Here is an 8,660-nt window from a genome sequence, read left to right as displayed (position 1 = left end):
TTGGAAAAACAGCTCATCTTGGCCAGAGCCCTGGCGTCTAGACGGCCAGCTTGCCAAGCCCCAGGGCCTGCATCAAGTGGAACTCGGGAGGTGGCAGACAGGTTTGGTCACAGAGCTCTCCATGCTGACTCGCCCCGAACCCTCCAGGCTGGGATAGGCATCCTGGAGGGCTGCCTCCTCTCCCAGGGAGGGGCATTCTCCATCCATGTCTGCGGGAGACCAGCCCACGCTGGTGAGGGCTCAGACTCCCCGTGTTAGCGGGAAGCCCCTGGACACCATGGCTCACTTGGGGTTCAGTCAGTGCAGGCGTTTCCAGGAGCCCTCTGGGCTCGAAGTCTGGCTCCCCCAGGGAGAGGTGAATGTAGGAAACGGTCATTCTGTGGCTTTGGGAGACTCAGACAGCAGAGGAGGCAAAAATGGGTGCTGGGGGCTGAGATCTTATCATCTCCTCAGTTCCCCGGCTGCCCCATGCTATGCTCAGCTAGGGCCTCACCTGACCCCCGCACCTTGCCCAGAAACAGTCCTCCTCCCTCCGGGCTGGCCACAGTGGGAGGCTGCAGGCAGCTTCTTTATGGCCTGCAGGGAAGTGGGGAGGGAACCCCATCCCCCTTCCTGGGGCTGACTATTCCTAAGGGAACCCACAATATCCTAGCAGGCCAAGGCAGAGAGCTACCTGGATGGGGACATTTGCAATTTGGAATTTGAAGCCTCATCACTGTCACCCAAGGACTGCCCACTGGGGTAGAGTTGACTAACAGCTGAGTCACAGCTGGGACAGCATGCGCCCCAGGCACACGGGTTTGTCCCTGTGGTAGGGTCGGCTTGCAGCACTGGATGCCAAGGACTCAGGGGAGGCCCATGAAGTCCCGGGTAGTATTTTTATTTCCTTCAGATAAATAGCCAGAAGTGGGATTGCTGGATCACATGGTAGATCTATTTTTAGTTTTTTGAGGAATCTCCACACTGTTTTCTGCAGTGGCTGAGCCAATTTACATTCCCATCAGCTGTTCACAACAATTCTCTTCTCCACACCCTCCCTTGCATCCTTTCTTGCATCTCACTTCTCTTGTTTTTATTTGTCAGGTTAGAAATAGATGGGGAGCTGGCCTGCAAGCAAGGCCTCAAGCACTCACCATGTGCATACCCTGGACTAGCTGGCCCCTCTTCCCTAGATACGTGGGGAGAAAACTGGGGAGATGGGTGGGGGTGTCTGCTTCTCTGTCTCCTGCTGGTCTCCGTCTGTCATCAGGGTCGCATGCGGGATCACGAAGATGTCCATCACTGCTGGGCGTTTCCCTCTGTCCGCATCAAAGGAGGGTGTACAGAAATAGTAAGAACATGGAGAGAAAGCTGTTTTCCCAGGAACAAACACTCTTCACTTGACTAACTAAGCTTTGTTCAATCGCTGCAATAGAAAAGGAAACTTTGCAATTTGGAAAATGCTGGGGGGAAATTCCATGCCTGCCCATGTCCAGTTTTTTATAACGTTTTCTGTGCTTTTCCCTGCTGGGCTGGCCTGGAAAAGGCATCGTCGCAGAGGGGCCACCCTAACCTTGCCATGGCTGTTTTATGGGCACTCAGCAGTTTTCACAGACTTGACAGATATAAATGCTTTACAATAACTTTTTATTGCATTTTAGCAGAAACAAGTTTCTAAATATCTGTGTCTGTGACCTTCACTTCGAAGCTGAGAAGGATGTGGTGGGAGCCAGAATCGCTTGTTTCCGGTTGACAGCGAGTGGTGACATGGCTGCACGCGGGCTCCATCCCGCTCAGGCTCATAAATCTTCTTGCCATTCTGCCCAAATCTGGAAAACATCTCAGACGAATGGAGAGACCTGGAGATATACACTCAGAGTTGAAGATGAATTTTTTTCTCACTCTAGCTTTTAAAATGCTTAAATTCTGCTTTTAAAGCCTCAGGCTTGCAATTCCCTTTCAGCAAGTTCATTGTTACGTGTTTCCTGGCTGTGTTTGTGGGGGGAGGGGTCCAGGTGCTCCGAGCTCTCTCCTCCCACCCTGAGTGTGGGGTACTTTGGAGCCGGGGAGGCTGACAAGGCCCAGGAATGGAGGAGAGTAGGCACAGAACACAGCAAATTCCTGCGACCAAGGTGCTGCACCTACATCCCAGTGGGATTAGTCTTTCATTTTTTTCATTTATTTCCTGTATCCAGTTTTTCACATGACTCTAATAATGCTTCTATTGAAATGACATTTTAAAGCAATTTTATTGAGCTATGACTCACATACCCTACAATTCACCTTTTAAAGTGTAAACTCCATTAGTTTCAATATATTCAGATATGTGCGACCACGGTAAGTTTTAGAACATTTCATCACTTCAGAAAGAAGCCCATAGCCTTTAGTGAGCACCTGCCTGCCCCCTGGGCCTGCCTGAGCCACACCAATATACTTTTGTCTCTACAGATTTCCCTGTTCTGTGTGTCCTGCTCACCACTGCACCCACAGCACCCCCAGCACCTGCACCTAGCAGGGTCAGATATGCTCTGGGACAAATAAATGATTCTGTGAAGGAAGCCAACTACAGTGCTGCAGAGATTTGAACTGCTGGAAACAAGAGGAAGTGAAGCAGAAAAGGGAGGGTTTCCTGGTCACAGCTGACATTCAAGGTCACCCAGGTGCCAAGCACTGCTTTACCCACTTCATGCAAATTCGATTATTTGACATGGAGAGTAGCCTTTGGCAGAACTTACCTCAGCCTCCTTTGACAAATAAAGAAACTAAGACACAGGGGGTGTAGATGCTTCAGTAGGTCACACAGCAAGTGGCAGTGGAGTCAAATGCAAAGCCCGGTGGTCCGCCTTGCCAGGCTTCCTCCTCCCCACGTCACCTCTGCCACCTGCTTTCTTGTTCACACCCTCAGTCTCAGCATAAAAAGTGGAAGGGACTCAAGAAGCCATCCCTCTTCTTCATGTTGGCCCCAGCCAACGCTGTGCGGTTGCCCATCCAGAGCGCTGGGCCAGGTTCCAGCTCTGCACCCACAGTGCACTTCCATTTCATCGTCGGTTAAAAGTAGACACTCTGCCATGGGTTAATGCAAGCTGCGGTGGGCAGACACCTCTTTTGTCTGGCACTCTGGCCTTGCCGTCCTGGGAGAGCAATGGTCTGGCACCGCTGCTTCCTTGTTCCTGGGCTGCTTCTGTAAATGCCCGGACTACCCAGGGCTGTGTCTGCCCGATGTTCTGTGCTCCTGAGATCCATGGATTTTGGATTGTTTGTTGGTGGTTGTGTGTGGTGGCTCTTTGCAGAGTCCCGAGGAACAAAGGGGCTGAGGTTTCAGCTGCCTTGGCTCCTGCCCCCGGGGGCACAGCACATTCTGTGTGAAGAGGCCATGAAGGTTGACTGGGAGAGTAGATTGTGGCTCACTGCCTCATGGGTGGCATCTATGTAGCCCCCTTGTCTCTGCACCAACTGAGTTAGGAGGACCACTGGACAGGAAGTCAAGACCGGAGACCCCATCCCAGCTGCCCATCAGCAAGTCCTTGTCCTGTCTGGGCCCCACTTCCTCCCTCTTTATGGTGGATGGTGTTGGCATTGCACCTTAGAGCCACCCGGGAGCCTTTAGATGATACACCCCACCCTTCCCACCCTTACCTGAGAACGTTATGTCTTGGGCCTGGTAAGGCCTGGGCATCAGCATTTCAAAGGCTCCCCTGTGCAGCCGGGGCAGGGAACCACAGGCTAGATGAGCCCCAGGGTCCCTTTAACTCGACACCTGGACACTTTTCTTAACTTTTAATCTGGAAAATAAACAGGTTCCTGAAACAGCTGATCTTGTCTGGCAAGAGAGAAATAAACTTATTTATTCAATGAATTTTCATTCGCTGGTTGGCAGAAAGTGAAATTGACAAGTAGTGTTTATCCAGCGTCTTCTGAGCACGTCGTGGTGGTCACCCCCAGCTGTCTCCCCTTTACAGCCCTGGCAGAGGAGCACAGGTCCCTGTCATCACCTCCCCAGGAAGTGTGTCCCTGCTGGGAAGTAGAAAATCACACAGTCCCAGGGCCAGTCCTCAGAGGAACCCTGGGCAGAACTGCTGTGTCAGCAGTCTCAGAATAGCTGGGCAGCTATCTGCTCCTCCCCTGCTGCACACGTCCAGTTTAGTTCAAAGAAAAAAGTCACTCCAGAAGAGTTACCAAAAATCTGCAAGGTCCAACATGTTCCTCCCTGGAGAATATAAATAATAAATGCTGCACAGGGAAGGGGATAATTCACATTTATAAATTTCCATCAAGAATCCTGCTTGCCTAGAAATTAGACCAGGAAGCATTGTGTTTTTGTTTTTAAAGAACAGGAAAAAAAATATGCCCATGGTGATTGCCCACCCTCATTAAGCCAGCTCTGGATTGGAAGGTTGGAGAGCAGGGAAAGAGCAGAATGCTAACCCTGTGGAATTGCCACCTGGTGACACCAGCAGAGGCTCAGCCATGGCCTGGGGGCCATTTGTCACTTTCCCCCAAAGGCTGAGTGACAGAGCTCGTTTAGAGGCCCCGGACAGCTCTAGGACTGAGAATCTGCACCTTTGGGCACAGGGCAGGAGCACAGCCAGCCATAACCAGGTGTCGCTGTACACAGAATTCTGTAGGAATAGGTCCAGGGTAAAGAGGACCACTGGACTGGTCTTTGCCTCTTGGTATCCTCCAAATCGTCCATCATTGTGGTGACCACAGCTCTAAGTTCAGGCTGTCCCAGAGAAAGGAGAATCTCTCATTTGGTGGATCCTACAGCATTTCAACGGGGGCAGTGGAGAAATGGAGGACCCGGGTGATCGGAGGTGGGATGAAGAGAGTGAGTCCCTGTAGGGGATTTATAAGGCACTGGGTAGACAGCTCTGGATGCCAAGTAAAAACTGAGATGTTAATAGGTACAGTGGAGGTCTTAATGAAGGCTGGACTGTGGGGCCAGCAGCCCTGCATTAGAAGACCTAATGGGCAGTAAAGACAGCAGTGTCCCAGGTTCTAGCCTTTTGGGGCCATGAGCCTGCCCTCCACACTCAGTCAGGCCTCTGTTTTCACTGACCCTCGTGAGTATCCACCCGTGGGCAGGTAGTGCCTGCATGTGGTACAGGTGTGTCCTCTTCCCCCGCTCCTCCACCCCAACATGAGCCCAATCCCGGTGTGTAAGCTGTCTTTTCAAATTCATCCTCATAGCTGAGAATTCTTCTCCTGAGTCCCCTGAAGAATGGCAGCTCCTGGCTAAGTGAGGTGCTGTGACCTGCGGCCTCCAGGCCAGCCCCACCCTCTGTCAGGGATGTCAGGAGCTTGCCTGAGGCTGACTCCAACCCCTGCCAAGTGCACTGGTGGAGCTGATGTGCTTCCTGCAGAGGCCCCTGGGGAAATTGGAGGAATGATTTTGCTGGAAACTTTTGGAGCCTTCCTTTATTCCCTTGTTCCTCGCACCCCCCTTTACCAGCCTCAACGTAAATCTGGAGTCTCCCATCCCTCACGCCTCTTTATTGGCCTGACAGAGCAACAGCATCCTCAGTGTTTTAGTTCCCCCATTGCCCCACCCCACCCCACCCCGTGGGCCTTGCTCGCACGGACAGTCTCTGGAGGCTCATGACTGCACAGTTTCCTTTTCTGTTTTCTCATGGCTCCCTGGCCACTTTTTTTTTTTAAGTAAAAATTTACGGGAAATATGTATCTTTTCCCCTCCTGAAATGGAAAGAAATAAAAAAGAGAACCCGCACAAATGGAACGTTAGAAAGCTCAAGTGGTCAATTTGGGCCCATTCTGTGCGAATTTTGCAGTTTCAGGGCCCACGCAGCCTCGCTCCCAGCTCTTTGTCCCGATGGCCCCGCTGGGTCCCCTGGAAATGCACATCTCTACCAGGCACCTGGAGCAGGACAGGAACCTTTAATTGATGCATCTCCTACTTCCGCCCAATGTTCAGAATTGCAGGGGAGGAAAGGAAGCTTTGAAAAGAAAAAATATATAGTTCTCCATATGAGAGGGAAAGTAAATTACAGGGTGAGCTCTAGACGGATATTTTTGCCCAGGTCCTGATTGTGTGGCTGGCTCGTGTACTGTTTGCGGTGAGAAGTGCTGTCTTCTGTTTTAGGCTGGGAATCAGAAGGAACGTGTCCTCCCGCGGGCCGCGCCCAGCAGCAGAACCCTGACCTGGCCAGCCCCAGGGCTCTGAGCAGCGAGGTCTCTGGGACCACCCTCCCATGGGAACCATGAGAACCAGGTCCAAGTCAGGAGGCACGTCTGCCCCTCCTTATCTTGGTGGCAGAAGCCAATCCCACTGCAGCTTGATGATTTCACACCCCTCACCCCAGGCTCCTGTAGTCCCTGCCTGGATCGACTTTGGGAAGAAAAGTAATTAACCTTTTCCAGAACCACCCACACATCGGCACACACCGTTCAGAAGCTGCCAGCTTAGAAAGTGGCTGGAGCCGAGCCTCCCTCTTTCCTGGTTCCTAGTCCCTGTCTGCCTCTAATTAAAATGTTCTCTTTCTAGTTAACCCTTCACCAGGCCTTACAGCACCTGCTACACACAAGTCAGGCAGAACTGTGGGTGGGACTGAATCCTGGCAGGCAGGTGAGAACCGGCAGTGGCTAGGAGAATGACAAACATTAGGGTTATGTAGTGGCGGGAACAAATCCTGCACAGATTCATTTTGGGAGATCAAACCTTCTGCTGGTGGAGAGAGAGAGGGGCAAGTACCCCAGGTGGCCAGGAGACCCTGCGGAAGGGAGCAGCCTTTTTCTCAGTGTGTTTAGGCCCCAGCGGTGGGTCTGCTGTGGGCAGAAGGGCAGTTAGGGTGTTTTTTTTTTCCTCAGTGGGTAGCGATATATGTCCTCCTAGTTGTTGGTGATGGATTTACAGGGCTGGCGGTTTCCCTTCCCAGAGAAGATCCACCTTTTTACACCAAAATTGAACGTTCCTTTCTCTTCCTCCCGATGCTCTAATTGCCCCAGAAGATGTGTGCTCATAGCTAGGAGGGTGGTAGGAGGGAGGGTGATGAGTCAGGACTGGGAGGAGGTATCTGCAGGACCCCATTGCTGGTGAGTTAGCACATACCTCCTGCCAGGTGTTTGTTACTGAGAGCAAATGTGACAGAGGGAGATATAGTTAAGGGAAAGGTGCCCCGGGTAGGTGGTGATTCACTCCCCAAAGGAGTCATCGTGGGGACTCCAGCAGATGTGAGCGGATCTGGAGAGGGCTTATCACGGGGCGGAATCATGCTGGCTGTGCCTCCTGCTTTCTCCTCACAGCCTCCACTGGAGAAGCTGTGGGCCCAGTGTCCCTCCTATTGCAGGGCCTTGGGTGAACTGACCCAGGTGAGTGGGGAGAGGCACTGCCAGTCCTGCACCCCATCCCCCACCCCAGCGCTGGGATGCTGAGAAGAGGGACCTCGGCTTCCAGGTCCAATGCTTGTGGAGAAGCCAACATGGACAGAACTCCCTGGAGAGAAGGATCTATAGATCAGGGAGGAGGGAAAGGCTTTGCTGTGGAGCCCATGGCAGAAAGCGCTGTGATTTCGGTGTGCGTACAAATTTCCATGTTGACAATGATGCCTAGTGGGCTTGTAGACTCATCATTCTAATCCCTGCTTCTGCATTCCCATCAGCATTGCCCTGTGCTTCTGTTTTCAAGTCTCCCTTGGCCTCTCTCTCACAAGCACTCTTGTCATAGAAATCAGGACCCAGCTTAAATCCCAAAGGACCCCATCTTGAGATCCCTAACTTAATTTCATCTGTAAAGACTCTTAAAAAATGGCTTCACATTTACATGCTCCTGGAGTTAGGGCAAAGACATAATTTTTGGGCACCGCTATTCAACCCAGTACTATATACATGTATTCTTTCTCTCTCCATGTTCCAAGATAGTGCCCAGTTCTGAAAGGCATCACATGAATTTGTGTGTGTAGATATACTTTCTACTCTAAGGCCACGTGACTGAAAGAGACAAGGTCCCCATTTCTGGTCCCAGGTTTATAATAGATTAGATGAGGCCCCTGGCTCCCGAATTTAATTTCCTGTACTTTAAAACACCCTTATGAAAAAATGAGATCTCGAGGTTACAGTTCCCTTGTCACAAAGAATCCTTTCACTGTTAGAAGTCAATGGAACAGGAGAGTTTTAAAACCTTCTATGTGACGGGAAGAAAGCATGTTTGAACAGGCTCTGAGTTTGGGACTCTCAGCCTGAGGCAGTCTGAACCAAATTAAATGGCAGGGTCATTTCCACTGACCTCTGAGGCCCTTTCCAGCTCATTTATTAAATAAATAATTGGCACGGAGACGGGAAGTCAGAGCCTTTGCTCTTGTTTCCCACATTAACTTTCTAAAGTACATTTTAGCAAGCTCCAAGCTATCATTTGCCAAAAGCAGCGTGTAGTCCCACCATTTAAATGTTGTGGGAAGGTTGGGGACACTGGATGCCATGAAGTCCAGGACTCTGGGGGCAGCTGACAGGGCACAAGCCCCTGGCAGGTGAGAACGGAGACCCCCTAGAAGCTCTGGGTCATGGACGAGAGGAGGACAGAGGAGGCAGCATTGCATGGAACGGTGTGTTGTTCCAGAAACTATATTTCATGGAAAAGCAACACTGTAAAATGTAGAAACTAGAGTAAAGTGAGAAGAAAATCCTTGAAACAATGAGAATAAGAGTAGTTAAATGGGCTGCGTGTGTGT

The sequence above is a fragment of the Phyllostomus hastatus genome, unplaced genomic scaffold (assembly GCF_019186645.2).
Source record: "Phyllostomus hastatus isolate PE091 unplaced genomic scaffold, TTU_PhHast_1.1 phas_contig_58, whole genome shotgun sequence".
Classification (NCBI taxonomy): Eukaryota; Metazoa; Chordata; class Mammalia; order Chiroptera; family Phyllostomidae; genus Phyllostomus; species Phyllostomus hastatus.
Note: the sequence above shows the minus strand (reverse complement) of the source record.